The following is a 23,704-nucleotide window of genomic DNA, read 5'->3' as shown; positions in this document are numbered from 1 at the left end:
GAGTAGATTCCTAGCATATACATCTTACGTATAATATTACATTTCGTCTACTATCCCAAGGAAATCTAATCCCTGCTCTGATACCACCTAATGTAGCACCCCCTTTGCTACAAGGGCTATACCTACCCTAAACGTCATACTTATTGTAATCCCTGTGTTTATACATATAAATGCACATAATAATTTAATCCATGTGTATACGTAACTCCAACGTGATAATAGGTATTATCAACCCACAACATTATATATATATACATATCACACACCACAAGGTGATTCGTCACAAGTAATCTGTACGCTTATATTCTCTCTGTACAAACAAAATGTGCTTTGTACTCTAACTGACAAAGAGGAGAAAACTGCATACTGGCCCGACCTGCCTGGGTATAGCGCGTGGACCTATTTTTCAACAGTCACAACTCAAAGTCTATTCCTGAAAGAAAATGTCAGCAGGGGAATGAGCCTGCCACTCAGTAAGCAAATAACCAGTCCTATCTATATATGCATGTCAACCATAGCCCAAACAAGATAAACAAGCAACACGAATGGAATACAATCAATTTAATTCCAGCATAATCAACTTTATTACACCACATGACTGTCTCATAATAAGACAACCAACAAAACTCCATTTTTCCCTAGTTTGCTTACCAGAAGGTGATATTGTGTTTTTCCCACCAACTCAATCTCACCGTTATATAAATTTAAGTGAATCCCCTTGACAGCCGGCTCATCAATCTCATTTCGCATCATAGCTCTTTCAATCGCATCATAGCTTTTTTATTTCTCATCATAGCTCTTTTCACATCACATCTTTTTCATATCGCATCAAAGCTCTTTTCATTTCATTTCTTTCTCATATCGCATCAAAGCTCTTTTCATTTCATTTCGCCTTATAGGCTTTTCAACACGTCAAGGGGTATTCACGCCACAATTACATTCAATTTCCACCACTCCCTCATTTCCACATATCACCATTCTTGTAAGCAACTAGTAACATAAAATAATATATCATTATACTCTCATTTTCAGACACCCACAACACAACATACAACAAACATGATATTTCAACGTGTCTTCGCATTCCACGTACACAGTATCGTCAATCAAATTGAATCATTCACCACGCATATATTTTCAAATAAAACAATATCAGCATGAACTACAAAGTCATATAATAGTAATACCACAAATAAAAAGAACATATATAGATAATACTAATTATTTACTTACCTCGACCTTACAACGTTTCTTTCTACTCTGTCACTAATTGTCAGTCCTTTTACTTCACCCCCGTATCCTAGAATGAGCTATACCACATACAATTAATATATCGAGAATATCGTAATTTCTTTTAAATATAATATTAAATATTTTTCGTACAATTTCTAATAATTCTTCAATATTCCATTTCTATCGAAGTACAAATCTTCGTTAATCCTCTTTATTAACATACCATTTATTAAATATAATTTTTGGAATATTTCTATGAATTTTCTATCAATTTCTCCCTACTATACAATTTAATTAAGCAATAATACATAGAATTACATATTTGGTTAGTCATTCCGATGGAATTGTGTAAATTAGCTATAATAATAATTAAAGCTAACAAATCTAATATTTTAATTACCCAACTATATTATTTTTATAGCAAATGTGATATTTAATACGATACTAATTTAAATAGCTAAAATCATAAAATACTCCGATTAAATAGTACATCGCTTAATATAAACTATATTTAATAAAAAGACTAATTAAATAATGTAATTATATGAATTAATAAAAATTAAAACATAAATTACCTGTTTCCTCCTTCGCCCGCGAGGAATTGCAAATTTCTGAAGCAATAACTTTAATATATAAAGTATATCTTACATATATATATATATATATATCATGAGAGAGAGGAGAGAGATGTGGGGTGGCGGTGGCCCCCACCCTCATCCTTTTCCTCTTTTCTCACCATATAATATATGTATTATTATATGTATATATTTATGTATTATATATATATTATTATTAATTTATTTATTTAATTAAACTTTTCTCAAATACCCATTACGTCCTTTCTAAATTTCTTAATTAATATAAGTTGTCCCAAATATTATAACGAACTCCAATTTAATTCATTCAAGTGTTATTATATTCCAATTATGGCCCATAATTTATTTACTAATTAACTAAATTTCATAAAAATTTATCAATTAATCCCCCAATTATATATTATAATTTTTGGGCCGTTACAATTCTCCCCTCCTAATAAAAATTTCGTCCTCGAAATTTAACTAACTTACCGGCTCAGGGAGTAAATATGGGTATTTTTCTCTCATGTCCTCTGCATCATTTCAACAAACTGTTACGTAAAGGGGTTCGTTTCTAGTTGTGAGGCATTTTTATTTTGGAATTCTAACCCCTGATGTTCTGATCCTGCATGACCCTGCACACACTCTAATGACTCAGTTGGGCCAGCAGCGTTTTCCCTTGACCCTTCCATCCTATATGAAATACACACACGTGAGTAGATTCCTAGCATATACATCTTACGTATAATATTACATTTCGTCTACTATCCCAAGGAAATCTAATCCCTGCTCTGATACCACCTAATGTAGCACCCCCTTTGCTACAAGGGCTATACCTACCCTAAACGTCATACTTATTGTAATCCCTGTGTTTATACATATAAATGCACATAATAATTTAATCCATGTGTATACGTAACTCCAACGTGATAATAGGTATTATCAACCCACAACATTATATATATATACATATCACACACCACAAGGTGATTCGTCACAAGTAATCTGTACGCTTATATTCTCTCTGTACAAACAAAATGTGCTTTGTACTCTAACTGACAAAGAGGAGAAAACTGCATACTGGCCCGACCTGCCTGGGTATAGCGCGTGGACCTATTTTTCAACAGTCACAACTCAAAGTCTATTCCTGAAAGAAAATGTCAGCAAGGGAATGAGCCTGCCACTCAGTAAGCAAATAACCAGTCCTATCTATATATGCATGTCAACCATAGCCCAAACAAGATAAACAAGCAACACGAATGGAATACATTCAATTTAATTCCAGCATAATCAACTTTATTACACCACATGACTGTCTCATAATAAGACAACCAACAAAACTCCATTTTTCCCTAGTTTGCTTACCAGAAGGTGATATTGTGTTTTTCCCACCAACTCAATCTCACCGTTATATAAATTTAAGTGAATCCCCTTGACAGCCGGCTCATCAATCTCATTTCGCATCATAGCTCTTTCAATTCGCATCATAGCTTTTTTATTTCGCATCATAGCTCTTTTCACATCACATCTTTTTCATATCGCATCAAAGCTCTTTTCATTTCATTTCTTTCTCATATCGCATCAAAGCTCTTTTAATTTCATTTCGCCTTATAGGCTTTTCAACACGTCAAGGGGTATTCACGCCACAATTACATTCAATTTCCACCACTCCCTCATTTCCACATATCACCATTCTTGTAAGCAACTAGTAACATAAAATAATATATCATTATACTCTCATTTTCAGACCTCCACAACACAACATACAACAAACATGATATTTCAACGTGTCTTCGCATTCCACGTACACAGTATCGTCAATCAAATTGAATCATTCACCACGCATATATTTTCAAATAAAACAATATCAGCATGAACCACAAAGTCATATAATAGTAATACCACAAATAAAAAGAACATATATAGATAATACTAATTATTTACTTACCTCGACCTTACAACGTTTCTTTCTACCTATCACTAATTGTCAGTCCTTTTACTTCACCCCCGTATCCTATAATGAGCTATACCACATACAATTAATATATCGAGAATATTGTAATTTCTTTTAAATATAATATTAAATATTTTTCGTACAATTTCTAATAATTCTTCAATATTCCATTTCTATCGAAGTACAAATCTTCGTTAATCCTCTTTATTAACATACCATTTATTAAATATAATTTTTGGAATATTTCTATGAATTTTCTATCAATTTCTCCCTACTATACAATTTAATTAAGCAATAATACATAGAATTACATATTTGGTTAGTCATTCTAATGGAATTGTGTAAATTAGCTATAATAATAATTAAAGCTAACAAATCTAATATTTTAATTACCAACTATATTATTTTTATAGCAAATGTGATATTTAATACGATACTAATTTAAATAGCCAAAATCATAAAATACTCCGATTAAATATTACATCGCTTAATATAAACTATATTTAATAAAAAGACTAATTAAATAATGTAATTATATGAATTAATAAAAATTAAAACATAAATTACCTGTTTCCTCCTTCGCCCGCGAGGAATTGCAAATTTCTGAAGCAGTAACTTTAATATATAAAGTATATCTTACATATATATATATATATATCATGAGAGAGAGGAGAGAGATGTGGGGTGGCGGTGGCCCCCACCCTCATCCTTTTCCTCTTTTCTCACCATATAATATATGTATTATTATATGTATATATTTATGTATTATATATATAATATTATTATTAATTTATTTATTTAATTAAACTTTTCTCAAATACCCATTACGTCCTTTCTAAATTTCTTAATTAATATAAGTTGTCCCAAATATTATAACGAACTCCAATTTAATTCATTCAAGTGTTATTATATTCCAATTATGGCCCATAATTTATTTACTAATTAACTAAATTTCATAAAAATTTATCAATTATTCCCCCAATTATATATTATAATTTTTGGGCCGTTACAATTCTCCCCTCCTAATAAAAATTTTGTACTCGAAATTTAACTAACTTACCGGCTCAGGGAGTAAATATGGGTATTTTTCTCTCATTTCCTCTGCATCATTTCAACAAACTGTTACGTAAAGGGGTTCGTTTCTAGTTGTGAGGCATTTTTATTTTGGAATTCTAACCCCTGATGTTCTGATCCTGAATCATGACCCTGCACACACTCTAATGACTCAGTTGGGCCAGCAGCGTTTTCCCTTGACCCTTCCATCCTATATGAAATACACACATGTGAGTAGATTCCTAGCATATACATCTTACGTATAATATTACATTTCGTCTACTATCCCAAGGAAATCTAATCCCTGCTCTGATACCACCTAATGTAGCACCCCCTTTGCTACAAGGGCTATACCTACCCTAAACGTCATACTTATTATAATCCCTGTGTTTATATATATAAATGCACATAATAATTTAATCCATGTGTATACGTAACTCCAACGTGATAATAGGTATTATCAACCCACAACATTATATATATATACATATCACACACCACAAGGTGATTCGTCACAAGTAATCTGTACGCTTATATTCTCTCTGTACAAACAAAATGTGCTTTGTAATCTAACTGACAAAGAGGAGAAAACTGCATACTTGCCCGACCTGCCTGGGTATAGCGCGTGGACCTATTTTTCAACAGTCAGACACCTCAAAGTCTATTCCTGAAAGAAAATGTCAGCAAGGGAATGAGCCTGCCACTCAGTAAGCAAATAACCAGTCCTATCTATATATGCATGTCAACCATAGCCCAAACAAGATAAACAAGCAACACGAATGGAATACAATCAATTTAATTCCAACATAATCAACTTTATTACACCACATGACTGTCTCATAATAAGACAACCAACAAAACTCCATTTTTCCCTAGTTTGCTTACCAGAAGGTGATATTGTGTTTTTCCCACCAACTCAATCTCACCGTTATATAAATTTAAGTGAATCCCCTTGACAGCCGGCTCATCAATCTCATTTCGCATCATAGCTCTTTCAATTCGCATCATAGCTTTTTTATTTCGCATCATAGCTCTTTTCACATCACATCTTTTTCATATCGCATCAAAGCTCTTTTCATTTCATTTCTTTCTCATATCGCATCAAAGCTCTTTTCATTTCATTTCGCCTTATAGGCTTTTCAACACGTCAAGGGGTATTCACGCCACAATTACATTCAATTTCCACCACTCCCTCATTTCCACATATCACCATTCTTGTAAGCAACTAGTAACATAAAATAATATATCATTATACTCTCATTTTCAGACACCCACAACACAACATACAACAAACATGATATTTCAACGTGTCTTCGCATTCCACGTACACAGTATCGTCAATCAAATTGAATCATTCACCACGCATATATTTTCAAATAAAACAATATCAGCATGAATCACAAAGTCATATAATAGTAATACCACAAATAAAAAGAACATATATAGATAATACTAATTATTTACTTACCTCGACCTTACAACGTTTCTTTCTACCTATCACTAATTGTCAGTCCTTTTACTTCACCCCCGTATCCTATAATGAGCTATACCACATACAATTAATATATCGAGAATATTGTAATTTCTTTTAAATATAATATTAAATATTTTTCGTACAATTTCTAATAATTCTTCAATATTCCATTTCTATCGAAGTACAAATCTTCGTTAATCCTCTTTATTAACATACCATTTATTAAATATAATTTTTGGAATATTTCTATGAATTTTCTATCAATTTCTCCCTACTATACAATTTAATTAAGCAATAATACATAGAATTACATATTTGGTTAGTCATTCTAATGGAATTGTGTAAATTAGCTATAATAATAATTAAAGCTAACAAATCTAATATTTTAATTACCAACTATATTATTTTTATAGCAAATGTGATATTTAATACGATACTAATTTAAATAGCCAAAATCATAAAATACTCCGATTAAATATTACATCGCTTAATATAAACTATATTTAATAAAAAGACTAATTAAATAATGTAATTATATGAATTAATAAAAATTAAAACATAAATTACCTGTTTCCTCCTTCGCCCGCGAGGAATTGCAAATTTCTGAAGCAGTAACTTTAATATATAAAGTATATCTTACATATATATATATATATATCATGAGAGAGAGGAGAGAGATGTGGGGTGGCGGTGGCCCCCACCCTCATCCTTTTCCTCTTTTCTCACCATATAATATATGTATTATTATATGTATATATTTATGTATTATATATATAATATTATTATTAATTTATTTATTTAATTAAACTTTTCTCAAATACCCATTACGTCCTTTCTAAATTTCTTAATTAATATAAGTTGTCCCAAATATTATAACGAACTCCAATTTAATTCATTCAAGTGTTATTATATTCCAATTATGGCCCATAATTTATTTACTAATTAACTAAATTTCATAAAAATTTATCAATTATTCCCCCAATTATATATTATAATTTTTGGGCCGTTACAATTCTCCCCTCCTAATAAAAATTTTGTACTCGAAATTTAACTAACTTACCGGCTCAGGGAGTAAATATGGGTATTTTTCTCTCATTTCCTCTGCATCATTTCAACAAACTGTTACGTAAAGGGGTTCGTTTCTAGTTGTGAGGCATTTTTATTTTGGAATTCTAACCCCTGATGTTCTGATCCTGAATCATGACCCTGCACACACTCTAATGACTCAGTTGGGCCAGCAGCGTTTTCCTTTGACCCTTCCATCCTATATGAAATACACACATGTGAGTAGATTCCTAGCATATACATCTTACGTATAATATTACATTTCGTCTACTATCCCAAGGAAATCTAATCCCTGCTCTGATACCACCTAATGTAGCACCCCCTTTGCTACAAGGGCTATACCTACCCTAAACGTCATACTTATTATAATCCCTGTGTTTATATATATAAATGCACATAATAATTTAATCCATGTGTATACGTAACTCCAACGTGATAATAGGTATTATCAACCCACAACATTATATATATATACATATCACACACCACAAGGTGATTCGTCACAAGTAATCTGTACGCTTATATTCTCTCTGTACAAACAAAATGTGCTTTGTAATCTAACTGACAAAGAGGAGAAAACTGCATACTTGCCCGACCTGCCTGGGTATAGCGCGTGGACCTATTTTTCAACAGTCAGACACCTCAAAGTCTATTCCTGAAAGAAAATGTCAGCAAGGGAATGAGCCTGCCACTCAGTAAGCAAATAACCAGTCCTATCTATATATGCATGTCAACCATAGCCCAAACAAGATAAACAAGCAACACGAATGGAATACAATCAATTTAATTCCAACATAATCAACTTTATTACACCACATGACTGTCTCATAATAAGACAACCAACAAAACTCCATTTTTCCCTAGTTTGCTTACCAGAAGGTGATATTGTGTTTTTCCCACCAACTCAATCTCACCGTTATATAAATTTAAGTGAATCCCCTTGACAGCCGGCTCATCAATCTCATTTCGCATCATAGCTCTTTCAATTCGCATCATAGCTTTTTTATTTCGCATCATAGCTCTTTTCACATCACATCTTTTTCATATCGCATCAAAGCTCTTTTCATTTCATTTCTTTCTCATATCGCATCAAAGCTCTTTTCATTTCATTTCGCCTTATAGGCTTTTCAACACGTCAAGGGGTATTCACGCCACAATTACATTCAATTTCCACCACTCCCTCATTTCCACATATCACCATTCTTGTAAGCAACTAGTAACATAAAATAATATATCATTATACTCTCATTTTCAGACACCCACAACACAACATACAACAAACATGATATTTCAACGTGTCTTCGCATTCCACGTACACAGTATCGTCAATCAAATTGAATCATTCACCACGCATATATTTTCAAATAAAACAATATCAGCATGAATCACAAAGTCATATAATAGTAATACCACAAATAAAAAGAACATATATAGATAATACTAATTATTTACTTACCTCGACCTTACAACGTTTCTTTCTACCTATCACTAATTGTCAGTCCTTTTACTTCACCCCCGTATCCTATAATGAGCTATACCACATACAATTAATATATCGAGAATATTGTAATTTCTTTTAAATATAATATTAAATATTTTTCGTACAATTTCTAATAATTCTTCAATATTCCATTTCTATCGAAGTACAAATCTTCGTTAATCCTCTTTATTAACATACCATTTATTAAATATAATTTTTGGAATATTTCTATGAATTTTCTATCAATTTCTCCCTACTATACAATTTAATTAAGCAATAATACATAGAATTACATATTTGGTTAGTCATTCTAATGGAATTGTGTAAATTAGCTATAATAATAATTAAAGCTAACAAATCTAATATTTTAATTACCAACTATATTATTTTTATAGCAAATGTGATATTTAATACGATACTAATTTAAATAGCCAAAATCATAAAATACTCCGATTAAATATTACATCGCTTAATATAAACTATATTTAATAAAAAGACTAATTAAATAATGTAATTATATGAATTAATAAAAATTAAAACATAAATTACCTGTTTCCTCCTTCGCCCGCGAGGAATTGCAAATTTCTGAAGCAGTAACTTTAATATATAAAGTATATCTTACATATATATATATATATATATCATGAGAGAGAGGAGAGAGATGTGGGGTGGCGGTGGCCCCCACCCTCATCCTTTTCCTCTTTTCTCACCATATAATATATGTATTATTATATGTATATATTTATGTATTATATATATAATATTATTATTAATTTATTTATTTAATTAAACTTTTCTCAAATACCCATTACGTCCTTTCTAAATTTCTTAATTAATATAAGTTGTCCCAAATATTATAACGAACTCCAATTTAATTCATTCAAGTGTTATTATATTCCAATTATGGCCCATAATTTATTTACTAATTAACTAAATTTCATAAAAATTTATCAATTATTCCCCCAATTATATATTATAATTTTTGGGCCGTTACAATTCTCCCCTCCTAATAAAAATTTTGTACTCGAAATTTAACTAACTTACCGGCTCAGGGAGTAAATATGGGTATTTTTCTCTCATTTCCTCTGCATCATTTCAACAAACTGTTACGTAAAGGGGTTTGTTTCTAGTTGTGAGGCATTTTTATTTTGGAATTCTAACCCCTGATATTCTGATCCTGAATCATGACCCTGCACACACTCTAATGACTCAGTTGGGCCAGCAGCGTTTTCCCTTGACCCTTCCATCCTATATGAAATACACACATGTGAGTAGATTCCTAGCATATACATCTTACGTATAATATTACATTTCGTCTACTATCCCAAGGAAATCTAATCCCTGCTCTGATACCACCTAATGTAGCACCCCCTTTGCTACAAGGGCTATACCTACCCTAAACGTCATACTTATTATAATCCCTGTGTTTATATATATAAATGCACATAATAATTTAATCCATGTGTATACGTAACTCCAACGTGATAATAGGTATTATCAACCCACAACATTATATATATATACATATCACACACCACAAGGTGATTCGTCACAAGTAATCTGTACGCTTATATTCTCTCTGTACAAACAAAATGTGCTTTGTAATCTAACTGACAAAGAGGAGAAAACTGCATACTTGCCCGACCTGCCTGGGTATAGCGCGTGGACCTATTTTTCAACAGTCAGACACCTCAAAGTCTATTCCTGAAAGAAAATGTCAGCAAGGGAATGAGCCTGCCACTCAGTAAGCAAATAACCAGTCCTATCTATATATGCATGTCAACCATAGCCCAAACAAGATAAACAAGCAACACGAATGGAATACAATCAATTTAATTCCAACATAATCAACTTTATTACACCACATGACTGTCTCATAATAAGACAACCAACAAAACTCCATTTTTCCCTAGTTTGCTTACCAGAAGGTGATATTGTGTTTTTCCCACCAACTCAATCTCACCGTTATATAAATTTAAGTGAATCCCCTTGACAGCCGGCTCATCAATCTCATTTCGCATCATAGCTCTTTCAATTCGCATCATAGCTCTTTTATTTCGCATCATAGCTCTTTTCACATCACATCTTTTTCATATCGCATCAAAGCTCTTTTCATTTCATTTCTTTCTCATATCGCATCAAAGCTCTTTTCATTTCATTTCGCCTTATAGGCTTTTCAACACGTCAAGGGGTATTCACGCCACAATTACATTAAATTTCCACCACTCCATCATTTCCACATATCACCATTCTTGTAAGCAACTAGTAACATAAAATAATATATCATTATACTTTAATTTTCAGACACCCACAACACAACATACAACAAACATGATATTTCAACGTGTCTTCGCATTCCACGTACACAGTAACGTCAATCAAATTGAATCTTTCACCACGCATATATTTTCAGATAAAACAATATCAGCATTAACCACAAAGTCATATAATAGTAATACCACAAATAAAAAGAACATATATAGATAATACTAATTATTTACTTACCTCGACCTTACAACGTTTCTTTCTACTCTGTCACTAATGGTCAGTCCTTTTACTTCACCCCCGTATCCTATAATGAGCTATACCACATACAATTAATATATCGAGAATATCGTAATTTCTTTTAAATATAATATTAAATATTATTCGTACAATTTCTAATAATTCTTCAATATTCCATTTCTATCGAAGTACAAATCTTCGTTAATCCTCTTTATTAACATACCATTTATTAAATATAATTTTTGGAATATTTCTATGAATTTTCTATCAATTTCTCCCTACTATACAATTTAATTAAGCAATAATACATAGAATTACATATTTGGTTAGTCATTCCGATGGAATTGTGTAAATTAGCTATAATAATAATTAAAGCTAACAAATCTAATATTTTAATTACCCAACTATATTATTTTTATAGCAAATGTGATATTTAATACGATACTAATTTAAATAGCCAAAATCATAAAATACTCCGATTAAATAATACATCGTTTAATATAAACTATATTTAATAAAAAGACTAATTAAATAATGTAATTATATGAATTAATAAAAATTAAAACATAAATTACCTGTTTCCTCCTTCGCCCGCGAGGAATTGCAAATTTCTGAAGCAGTAACTTTAATATATAAAGTATATCTTACATATATATATATATATCATGAGAGAGAGGAGAGAGATGTGGGGTGGCGGTGGCCCCCACCCTCATCCTTTTCCTCTTTTCTCACCATATAATATATGTATTATTATATGTATATATTTATGTATTATATATATAATATTATTATTAATTTATTTATTTAATTAAACTTTTCTCAAATACCCATTACGTCCTTTCTAAATTTCTTAATTAATATAAGTTGTCCCAAATATTATAACGAACTCCAATTTAATTCATTCAAGTGTTATTATATTCCAATTATGGCCCATAATTTATTTACTAATTAACTAAATTTCATAAAAATTTACCAATTAATCCCCCAATTATATATTATGATTTTTGGGCCGTTACAATTCTCCCCTCCTAATAAAAATTTTGTACTCGAAATTTAACTAACTTACCGGCTCAGGGAGTAAATATGGGTATTTTTCTCTCATGTCCTCTGCATCATTTCAACAAACTGTTACGTAAAGGGGTTCGTTTCTAGTTGTGAGGCATTTTTATTTTGGAATTCTAACCCCTGATGTTCTGATCCTGAATCATGACCCTCCACACACTCTAATGACTCAGTTGGGCCAGCAGCGTTTTCCCTTGACCCTTCCATCCTATATGAAATATACACATGTGAGTAGATTCCTAGCATATACATCTTACGTATAATATTACATTTCGTCTACTATCCCAAGGAAATCTAATCCCTGCTTTGATACCACCTAATGTAGCACCTCCTTTGCTACAAGGGCTATACCTACCCTAAACGTCATACTTATTGTAATCCATGTGTTTATATATATAAATGCACATAATAATTTAATCCATGTGTATACGTAACCCCAACGTGATAATAGGTATTATCAACCCACAACATTATATACATATACATATCACACACCACAAGGTGATTCGTCACAAGTAATCTGTATGCTTATATTCTCTCTGTACAAATGAAATGTGCTTTGTAATCTAACTGACAAAGAGGAGAAAACTGCATACTGGCCCGACCTGCCTTGGTATAGCGCGTGGACCTATTCTTCAACAGTCAGACACCTCAAAGTCTATTCCTGAAAGAAAATGTCAGCAGGGGAATGAGCCTGACACTCAGTAAGCAAATAACCAGTCCTATCTATATATGCATGTCAACCATAGCCCAAACAAGATAAACAAGCAACACGAATGGAATACAATCAATTTAATTCCAACATAATCAACTTTATTACACCACATGACTGTCTCATAATAAGACAACCAACAAAACTCCATTTTTCCCTAATTTGCTTACCAGAAGGTGATATTGTGTTTTTCCCACCAACTCAATCTCACCGTTATATAAATTTAAGTGAATCCCCTTGACAGCCGGCTCATCAATCTCATTTCGCATCATAGCTCTTTCAATTCGCATCATAGCTCTTTTATTTCGTATCATAGCTCTTTTCACATCACATCTTTTTCATATCGCATCAAAGCTCTTTTCATTTCATTTCTTTCTCATATCGCATCAAAGCTCTTTTCATTTCATTTCGCCTTATAGGCTTTTCAACACGTCAAGGGGTATTCACGCCACAATTACATTCAATTTCCACCACTCCCTCATTTCCACATATCACCATTCTTGTAAGCAACTAGTAACATAAAATAATATATCATTATACTCTCATTTTCAGACACCCACAACACAACATACAACAAACATGATATTTCAACGTGTCTTCGTATTCCACGTACACAGTATCGTCAATCAAATTGAATCATTCACCACGCATATATTTTCAAATAAAACAATATCAGCATGAACCACAAAGTCATATAATAGTAATACCACAAATAAAAAGAACATATATAGATAATACTAATTATTTACTTACCTCGACCTTACAACGTTTCTTTCTACTCTGTCACTAATTGTCAGTCCTTTTACTTCACCCCCGTATCCTAGAATGAGCTATACCACATACAATTAATATATCGAGAATATCGTAATTTCTTTTAAATATAATATTAAATATTTTTCGTACAATTTCTAATAATTCTTCAATATTCCATTTCTATCGAAGTACAAATCTTCGTTAATCCTCTTTATTAACATACCATTTATTAAATATAATTTTTGGAATATTTCTATGAATTTTCTATCAATTTCTCCCTACTATACAATTTAATTAAGCAATAATACATAGAATTACATATTTGGTTAGTCATTCCGATGGAATTGTGTAAATTAGCTATAATAATAATTAAAGCTAACAAATCTAATATTTTAATTACCCAACTATATTATTTTTATAGCAAATGTGATATTTAATACGATACTAATTTAAATAGCTAAAATCATAAAATACTCCGATTAAATAGTACATCGTTTAATATAAACTATATTTAATAAAAAGACTAATTAAATAATGTAATTATATGAATTAATAAAAATTAAAACATAAATTACCTGTTTCCTCCTTCGCCCGCGAGGAATTGCAAATTTCTGAAGCAATAACTTTAATATATAAAGTATATCTTACATATATATATATATATATATCATGAGAGAGAGGAGAGAGATGTGGGGTGGCGGTGGCCCCCACCCTCATCCTTTTCCTCTTTTCTCACCATATAATATATGTATTATTATATGTATATATTTATGTATTATATATATAATAATCTTATTAATTTATATATTTAATTAAACTTTTCTCAAATACCCATTACGTCCTTTCTAAATTTCTTAATTAATATAAGTTGTCCCAAATATTATAACGAACTCCAATTTAATTCATTCAAGTGTTATTATATTCCAATTATGGCCCATAATTTATTTACTAATTAACTAAATTTCATAAAAATTTATCAATTAATCCCCCAATTATATATTATAATTTTTGGGCCGTTACAATTCTCCCCTCCTAATAAAAATTTCGTCCTCGAAATTTAACTAACTTACCGGCTCAAGGAGTAAATATGGGTATTTTTCTCTCATGTCCTCTGCATCATTTCAACAAACTGTTACATAAAGGGGTTCGTTTCTAGTTGTGAGGCATTTTTATTTTGGAATTCTAACCCCTGATGTTCTGATCCTGAATCATGACCCTGCAAACACTCTAATGACTCAGTTGGGCCAGCAGCGTTTTCCCTTGACCCTTCCATCCTATATGAAATACACACATGTGAGTAGATTCCTAGCATATACATCTTATGTATAATATTACATTTCGTCTACTATCCCAAAGAAATCTAATCCCTGCTCTGATACCACCTAATGTAGCACCCCCTTTGCTACAAGGGCTATACCTACCCTAAACGTCATACTTATTGTAATCCCTGTGTTTATATATATAAATGCACATAATAATTTAATCCATATGTATACGTAACCCCAACGTGATAATAGGTATTATCAACCCACAACATTATATATATACATATCACACACCACAAGGTGATTCGTCACAAGTAATCTGTATGCTTATATTCTCTCTGTACAAACAAAATGTGCTTTGTACTCTAACTGACAAAGAGGAGAAAACTGCATACTGGCCCGACCTGCCTGGGTATAGCGCGTGGACCTATTCTTCAACAGTCAGACATCTCAAAGTCTATTCCTGAAAGAAAATGTCAGCAGGGGAATGAGTCTGCCACTCAGTAAGCAAATAACCAGTCCTATCTATATATGCATGTCAACCATCGCCCAAACAAGATAAACAAGCAACACGAATGGAATACAATCAATTTAATTCCAACATAATCAACTTTATTACACCACATGACTGTCTCATAATAAGACAACCAACAAAACTCCATTTTTCCCTAGTTTGCTTACCAGAAGGTGATATTGTGTTTTTCCCACCAACTCAATCTCACCGTTATATAAATTTAGTGAATCCCCTTGACAGCCGGCTCATCAATCTCATTTCGCATCATAGCTCTTTCAATTCGCATCATAGCTCTTTTATTTCGTATCATAGCTCTTTTCACATCACATCTTTTTGATATCGCATCAAAGCTCTTTTCATTTCATTTCTTTCTCATATAGCATCAAAGCTCTTTTCATTTCATTTCGCCTTATAGGCTTTTCAACACGTCAAGGGGTATTCACGCCACAATTACATTCAATTTCCACCACTCCCTCATTTCCACATATCACCATTCTTGTAAGCAACTAGTAACATAAAATAATATATCATTATACTCTCATTTTCAGACACCCACAACACAACATACAACAAACATGATATTTCAACGTGTCTTCGCATTCCACGTACACAGTATCGTCAATCAAATTGAATCATTCACCATGCATATATTTTCAGATAAAACAATATCAGCATGAACCACAAAGTCATATAATAGTAATACCACAAATAAAAAGAACATATATAGATAATACTAATTATTTACTTAACTCGACCTTACAACGTTTCTTTCTACTCTGTCACTAATTGTCAGTCCTTTTACTTCACCCCCGTATCCTATAATGAGCTATACCACATACAATTAATATATCGAGAATATCGTAATTTCTTTTAAATATAATATTAAATATTATTCGTACAATTTCTAATAATTCTTCAATATTTCATTTCTATCGAAGTACAAATCTTCGTTAATCCTCTTTATTAACATACCATTTATTAAATATAATTTTTGGAAAATTTCTATGAATTTTCTATCAATTTCTCCCTACTATACAATTTAATTAAGCAATAATACATAGAATTACATATTTGGTTAGTCATTCCGATGGAATTGTGTAAATTAGCTATAATAATAATTAAAGCTAACAAATCTAATATTTTAATTACCCAATTATATTATTTTTATAGCAAATGTGATATTTAATACGATACTAATTTAAATAGCCAAAATCATAAAATACTCTGATTAAATAGTACATCGTTTAATATAAACTATATTTAATAAAAAGACTAATTAAATAATGTAATTATATGAATAATAAAAATTAAAACATAAATTACCTGTTTCCTCCTTCGCCCGCGAGGAATTGCAAATTTCTGAAGCAGTAACTTTAATATATAAAGTATATCTTACATATATATATATATATATCATGAGAGAGAGGAGAGAGATGTGGGGTGGCGGTTGCCCCCACCCTCATCCTTTTCCTCTTTTCTCACCATATAATATATGTATTATTATATGTATATATTTATGTATTATATATATAATATTATTATTAATTTATTTATTTAATTAAACTTTTCTCAAATATCCATTACGTCCTTTCTAAATTTCTTAATTAATATAAGTTGTCCCAAATATTATAACGGACTCCAATTTAATTCATTCAAGTGTTATTATATTCCAATTATGGCTCATAATTTATTTACTAATTAACTAAATTTCATAAAAATTTATCAATTAATCCCCCAATTATATATTATAATTTTTGGGCCGTTACAATTCTCCCCTCCTAATAAAAATTTCGTCCTCGAAATTTAACTAACTTACTGGCTCAGGGAGTAAATATGGGTATTTTTCTCTCATGTCCTCTGCATCATTTCAACAAACTGTTACATAAAGGGGTTCGTTTCTAGTTGTGAGGCATTTTTATTTTGGAATTCTAACCCCTGATGTTCTGATCCTGAATCATGACCCTGCACACACTCTAATGACTCAATTGGGCCAGCAGCGTTTTCCCTTGACCCTTCCATCCTATATGAAATACACACATGTGAGTAGATTCCTAGCATATACATCTTACGTATAATATTACATTTCGTCTACTATCCCAAGGAAATCTAATCCCTGCTCTGATACCACCTAATGTAGCACCCCCTTTGCTACAAGGGCTATACCTACCCTAAACGTCATACTTATTGTAATCCCTGTGTTTATATATATAAATGCACATAATAATTTAATCTTTGTGTATACGTAACCCCAACGTCATAATAGGTATTATTAACCCACAACATTATATATATATACATATCACACACCACAAGGTGATTCGTCACAAGTAATCTGTACGCTTATATTCTCTCTGTACAAACAAAATGTGCTTTGTACTGTAACTGACAAAGAGGAGAAAACTGCATACTGGCCCGACCTGCCTGGGTATAGCGCGTGGACCAATTCTTCAACAGTCAGACACCTCAAAGTCTATTCCTGAAAGAAAATGTCAGCAGGGGAATGAGCCTGCCACTAAGTAAGCAAATAACCAGTCCTATCTATATATGCATGTCAACCATAGCCCAAACAAGATAAACAAGCAACACGAATGGAATACAATCAATTTAATTCCAGCATAATCAACTTTATTACACCACATGACTGTCTCATAATAAGACAACCAACAAAACTCCATTTTTCCCTAGTTTGCTTACCAGAAGGTGATATTGTGTTTTTCCCACCAACTCAATCTCACCGTTATATAAATTTAAGTGAATCCCCTTGACAGCCGGCTCATCAATCTCATTTCGCATCATAGCTCTTTCAATTCGCATCATAGCTCTTTTATTTCGCATCATAGCTCTTTTTCACATCACATCTTTTTCATATCGCATCAAAGCTCTTTTCATTTCATTTCTTTCTCATATCGCATCAAAGCTATTTTCATTTCATTTCGCCTTATAGGCTTTTCAACACGTCAAGGGGTATTCACGCCACAATTACATTCAATTTCCACCACTCCCTCATTTCCACATATCACCATTCTTGTAAGCAACTAGTAACATAAAATAATATATCATTATACTCTCATTTTCAGACACCTACAACACAACATACAACAAACATGATATTTCAACGTGTCTTCGCATTCCACGTACACAGTATCGTCAATCAAATTGAATCATTCATCACGCATATATTTTCAGATAAAACAATATCAGCATGAACCACAAAGTCATATAATAGTAATACCACAAATAAAAAGAACATATATAGATAATACTAATTATTTACTTACCTCGACCTTACAACGTTTCTTTCTACTCTGTCACTAATTGTCAGTCCTTTTACTTCACCCCCGTATCCTATAATGAGCTATACCACATACAATTAATATATCGAGAATATCGTAATTTCTTTTAAATATAATATTAAATATTATTCGTACAATTTCTAATAATTCTTCAATATTCCATTTCTATCGAAGTACAAATCTTCGTTAATCCTCTTTATTAACATACCATTTATTAAATATAATTTTTGAAATATTTCTATGAATTTTCTATCAATTTCTCCCTACTATACAATTTAATTAAGCAATAATACATAGAATTACATATTTGGTTAGTCATTCCGATGGAATTGTGTAAATTAGCTATAATAATAATTAAAGCTAAATAAATCTAATATTTTAATTACCCAACTATATTATTTTTATAGCAAATGTGATATTTAATACGATACTAATTTAAATAGCCAAAATCATAAAATACTACGATTAAATAGTACATCGCTTAATATAAACTATATTTAATAAAAAGACTAATTAAATAATGTAATTATATGAATTAATAAAAATTAAAACATAAATTACCTGTTTCCTCCTTCGCCCGCGAGGAATTGCAAATTTCTGAAGCAATAACTTTAATATATAAAGTATATCTTACATATATATATGTATATCATGAGAGAGAGGAGAGAGATGTGGGGTGGCGGTGGCCCCCACCCTCATCCTTTTCCTCTTTTCTCACCATATAATATATGTATTATTATATGTATATATTTATGTATTATATATATAATATTCTTATTAATTTATTTATTTAATTAAACTTTTCTCAAATACCCATTACGTCCTTTCTAAATTTCTTTATTAATATAAGTTGTCCCAAATATTATAACGAACTCCAATTTAATTAATTCAAGTGTTATTATATTCCAATTATGGCCCATAATTTATTTACTAATTAACTAAATTTCATCATTTATCAATTAATCCCCCAATTATATATTATAATTTTTGGGCCGTTACAATTCTCCCCTCCTAATAAAAATTTCGTCCTCGAAATTTAACTAACTTACCGGCTCAGGGAGTAAATATGGGTATTTTGCTCTCATGTCCTCTGCATCATTTCAACAAACTGTTACATAAAGGGGTTCGTTTCTATTTTTGAGGCATTTTTATTTTGGAATTCTAACCCCTGATGTTCTGATCCTGAATCATGACCCTGCACACACTCTAATGACTCAGTTGGGCCAGCAGCGTTTTCCCTTGACCCTTCCATCCTATATGAAATACACACATGTGAGTAGATTCCTAGCATATACATCTTACGTATAATATTACATTTCGTCTACTATCCCAAGGAAATCTAATCCCTGCTTTGATACCACCTAATGTAGCACCCCCTTTGCTACAAGGGCTATACCTACCCTAAACGTCATACTTATTGTAATCCCTGTATTTATATATATAAATGCAAATAATAATTTAATCCATGTGTATACGTAACCCCAACGTCATAATAGGTATTATCAACCCACAACATTATATATATATACATATCACACACCACAAGGTGATTCGTCACAAGTAATCTGTACGCTTATATTCTCTCTGTACAAACAAAATGTGCTTTGTACTCTAACTGACAAAGAGGAGAAAACTGCATACTGGCCCGACCTGCCTGGGTATAGCGCGTGGACCTATTCTTCAACAGTCAGACACCTCAAACTCTATTACTGAAAGAAAATGTCAGCAGAGGAATGAGTCTGCCACTCAGTAAGCAAATAACCAGTCCTATCTATATATGCATGTCAACCATAGCCCAAACAAGATAAACAAGCAACACGAATGGAATACAATCAATTTAGTTCCAACATAATCAACTTTATTACACCACATGACTGTCTCATAATAAGACAACCAACAAAACTCCATTTTTCCCTAGTTTGCTTACCAGAAGGTGATATTGTGTTTTTCCCACCAACTCAATCTCACCGTTATATAAATTTAAGTGAATCCCCTTGACAGCCGGCTCATCAATCTCATTTCGCATCATAGCTCTTTCAATTCGCATCATAGCTCTTTTATTTCGCATCATAGCTCTTTTCACATCACATCTTTTTCATATCGCATCAAAGCTCTTTTCATTTCATTTCTTTCTCATATCGCATCAAATCTCTTTTCATTTCATTTCGCCTTATAGGCTTTTCAACACGTCAAGGGGTATTCACGCCACAATTACATTCAATTTCCCCCACTCCCTCATTTCCACATATCACCATTCTTGTAAGCAACTAGTAACATAAAATAATATATCATTATACTCTCATTTTCAGACACCCACAATACACCATACAACAAACATGATATTTCAACGTGTCTTCGCATTCCATGTACACAGTATCGTCAATCAAATTGAATCATTCACCACGCATATATTTTCAGATAAAACAATATCACCAAAGATACCTCTGTCATATACTAACATGGCACGGATCCTCTTCTTGGAATTCACCGTCCTAGCTACATACTTCGACTGCACTGGTTAAGACTTATGATCATTATGTCTGTGACATAGTCACCTCTCGCACAGACCCCGGATATAATCATCATATGCACGTGACTGCCGTGATTCCTCATGTCTGAGGACTACTCCCGCACTATCCGAGCCGAGGATTCGAGTCATACCGACCAAACCTCCAAGGCTTCCATATGACCACCCCGCGAGTCAGTTCAGTGAATTCGGCACTTAGCCAATCGACCCATTAAGGTTGCATAAATGTTTAACGTATGTTATCGATGAAACACGGCACTCATCAAATGAATGCGACTCTTAATGCAAGTCTCCATAGGACACTCGATGCTCATTCTCGAGGTCCTCGACTTGGAACATTTCATTCTCAAACCTTGGCAGTTGGTTTTAGGACTGCCATCCAATGCGTAGTCCAACTGTTGCATGGTTGTTAAAATGGTCTGTGGGCTTTGTTGTGATGCTTAAAAGAAATGCAAACATATATGTAATGAGCATAATAAATGAAATGCCAATAGCGAATACTTATTTTATTCACTGAACAGTATTACGTAGAATCGAGTTATTATCAGAATGGATTACAAGTATGCCAATCTAATATTTGTTGTTTGCCATTTGCCAATCTTTATCAAATAATATTAAATTGATGAATATGGTAAGTCTATCAAGTAGGCAGTGTGTTTCGTTCTGCTTACCACTGATATAGAATAGGGTTTCAATGTCACAACGAAATACCCACACACTGAAAGTGAAACTCGTGGAGTTAGGCTGCGTATAGCTGTGGCAGCTATGAACCAACTCCTAAGCGTCGGTGTGAAACATTCTAAGTCAAGGATCTCAAGATCCTGTAGAGACTTGCACTAAGTACTGCAGTGGTGTTTCGTCGGTAGGAGACATAAGTCGTTTGTGTAGTTTTAGTAGGTTAGTTGACAAGGTAGTCGGGTGGACTGAACTGATTCACTAAAATTATCATATGGAAGCCTCTTAAGGCTTGGTCGGTATGACTGAGATTCTCGATTACGATAGTACGAGATTAGTCCTCGGACATGAGGAATCACTGTAGTCACGTGCATACTAAGACCATATCTTGGATATGATGTGCGGTGGCCATGTCGTGAGGCATGGTCATTATAAGATTTATCTAGTGCAATCAATGTTGGTAGCAAGGACGGTGGATTCCAAGAGAGGATCTGTCTCTTGTTAGTATATGGCAGACAGTCTCTTATGCGCTCTAAGATGGTTTAGACTCTAAAAGTTTTTTGCCAAAGCGATTGATCGATGAGGGACAGGTTTCCTAGATCAGATCAGTAGATGAAACACGTCTCGATTATCAAGTATAGTTGCCTAGTGAAAGATGGGAACCGACGCCCAATTCCATGCTCTAAACTAAGGTCGTCAAACGGTTGACAATAGGACCGTACTCGTATGAATTCAGAGCATAAATGTTCACGTCATGTTTCACCTAGTCTATAGTGCCATGATTGTTGCTAGACGACCACCCAGGATCACAGGCTATTTCTAATTATAGGATACTCAGAGATAATTTATTAAAATTTATTTAATTAATTGTATTGTTCACACACACCCAAGTCTAGTTGAGGGTGAACCTAAAGTGTCATACCCAATCACTATAATGGGATGGAATTAATTCCAGAAGAGTCAAATTAATAAATTAATTTTTGAAGAGAATAAATGATTGGATCGTTTATTTAGTCCAATGCATCGGATGAATGACATTAAATTTAATTAATTAGATTAATTAAAATTTCAAGTTAGCCATTAAAATTAATTGAATTAATTTTATTGGGCTTGGTCCGATTTAGAAATTGGATTTATAAATTAAAAGAGAGATAATAAAGCTTGGATCCTTTATTTGGATTTAATGATATTTTAATGTTTGGGCTTATAAATTAAACTAGATTTGATTTAAAATCCATAAGACGTGGTCTTGATTTAGTTTTAATTAGTCAAGCCCGGTTCTTTAAAATGCAAGCCCTAGGCCTTGGTTAGACCATGGTTAGGTTAACTCCTTCTTGGGTGTGGTGTGGACGAATTGGTGCCTTAAAGTGAATCAAAATCAGTCACAAGGTGGCTTAAAAGTGTTAGATAATTGTTGGAGTCTTGCTAGGTCAGGACTCTTTGGTGTTGTATGACTAGGTCACATATAAAACACTTAAAATCAACCCTAGTCGTCTAAGAAGCTGCATGCAGACCTCACCCATGAAATTTTACTCTCTCCCTCTGCAAAAACTCTCTCATGATC

General features: G+C 32.3%; 1 pseudogene; it reads right to left on the bottom strand.

Annotated features, from left to right (window-relative positions):
- LOC105179351 (ubiquitin C-terminal hydrolase 13-like) overlaps positions 1-23,704 on the bottom strand; it is a 135,692-nt pseudogene that overhangs the window by 17,227 nt on the left and 94,761 nt on the right.

The sequence above is a fragment of the Sesamum indicum genome, linkage group LG13 (genome assembly GCF_026168435.1).
Source record: "Sesamum indicum cultivar Baizhima isolate 11 linkage group LG13, ASM2616843v1, whole genome shotgun sequence".
NCBI lineage: Eukaryota > Viridiplantae > Streptophyta > Magnoliopsida > Lamiales > Pedaliaceae > Sesamum > Sesamum indicum.
The sequence above is the reverse complement of the archived record's forward strand: the minus strand, read 5'-3'. Positions and strand labels throughout refer to the sequence as shown.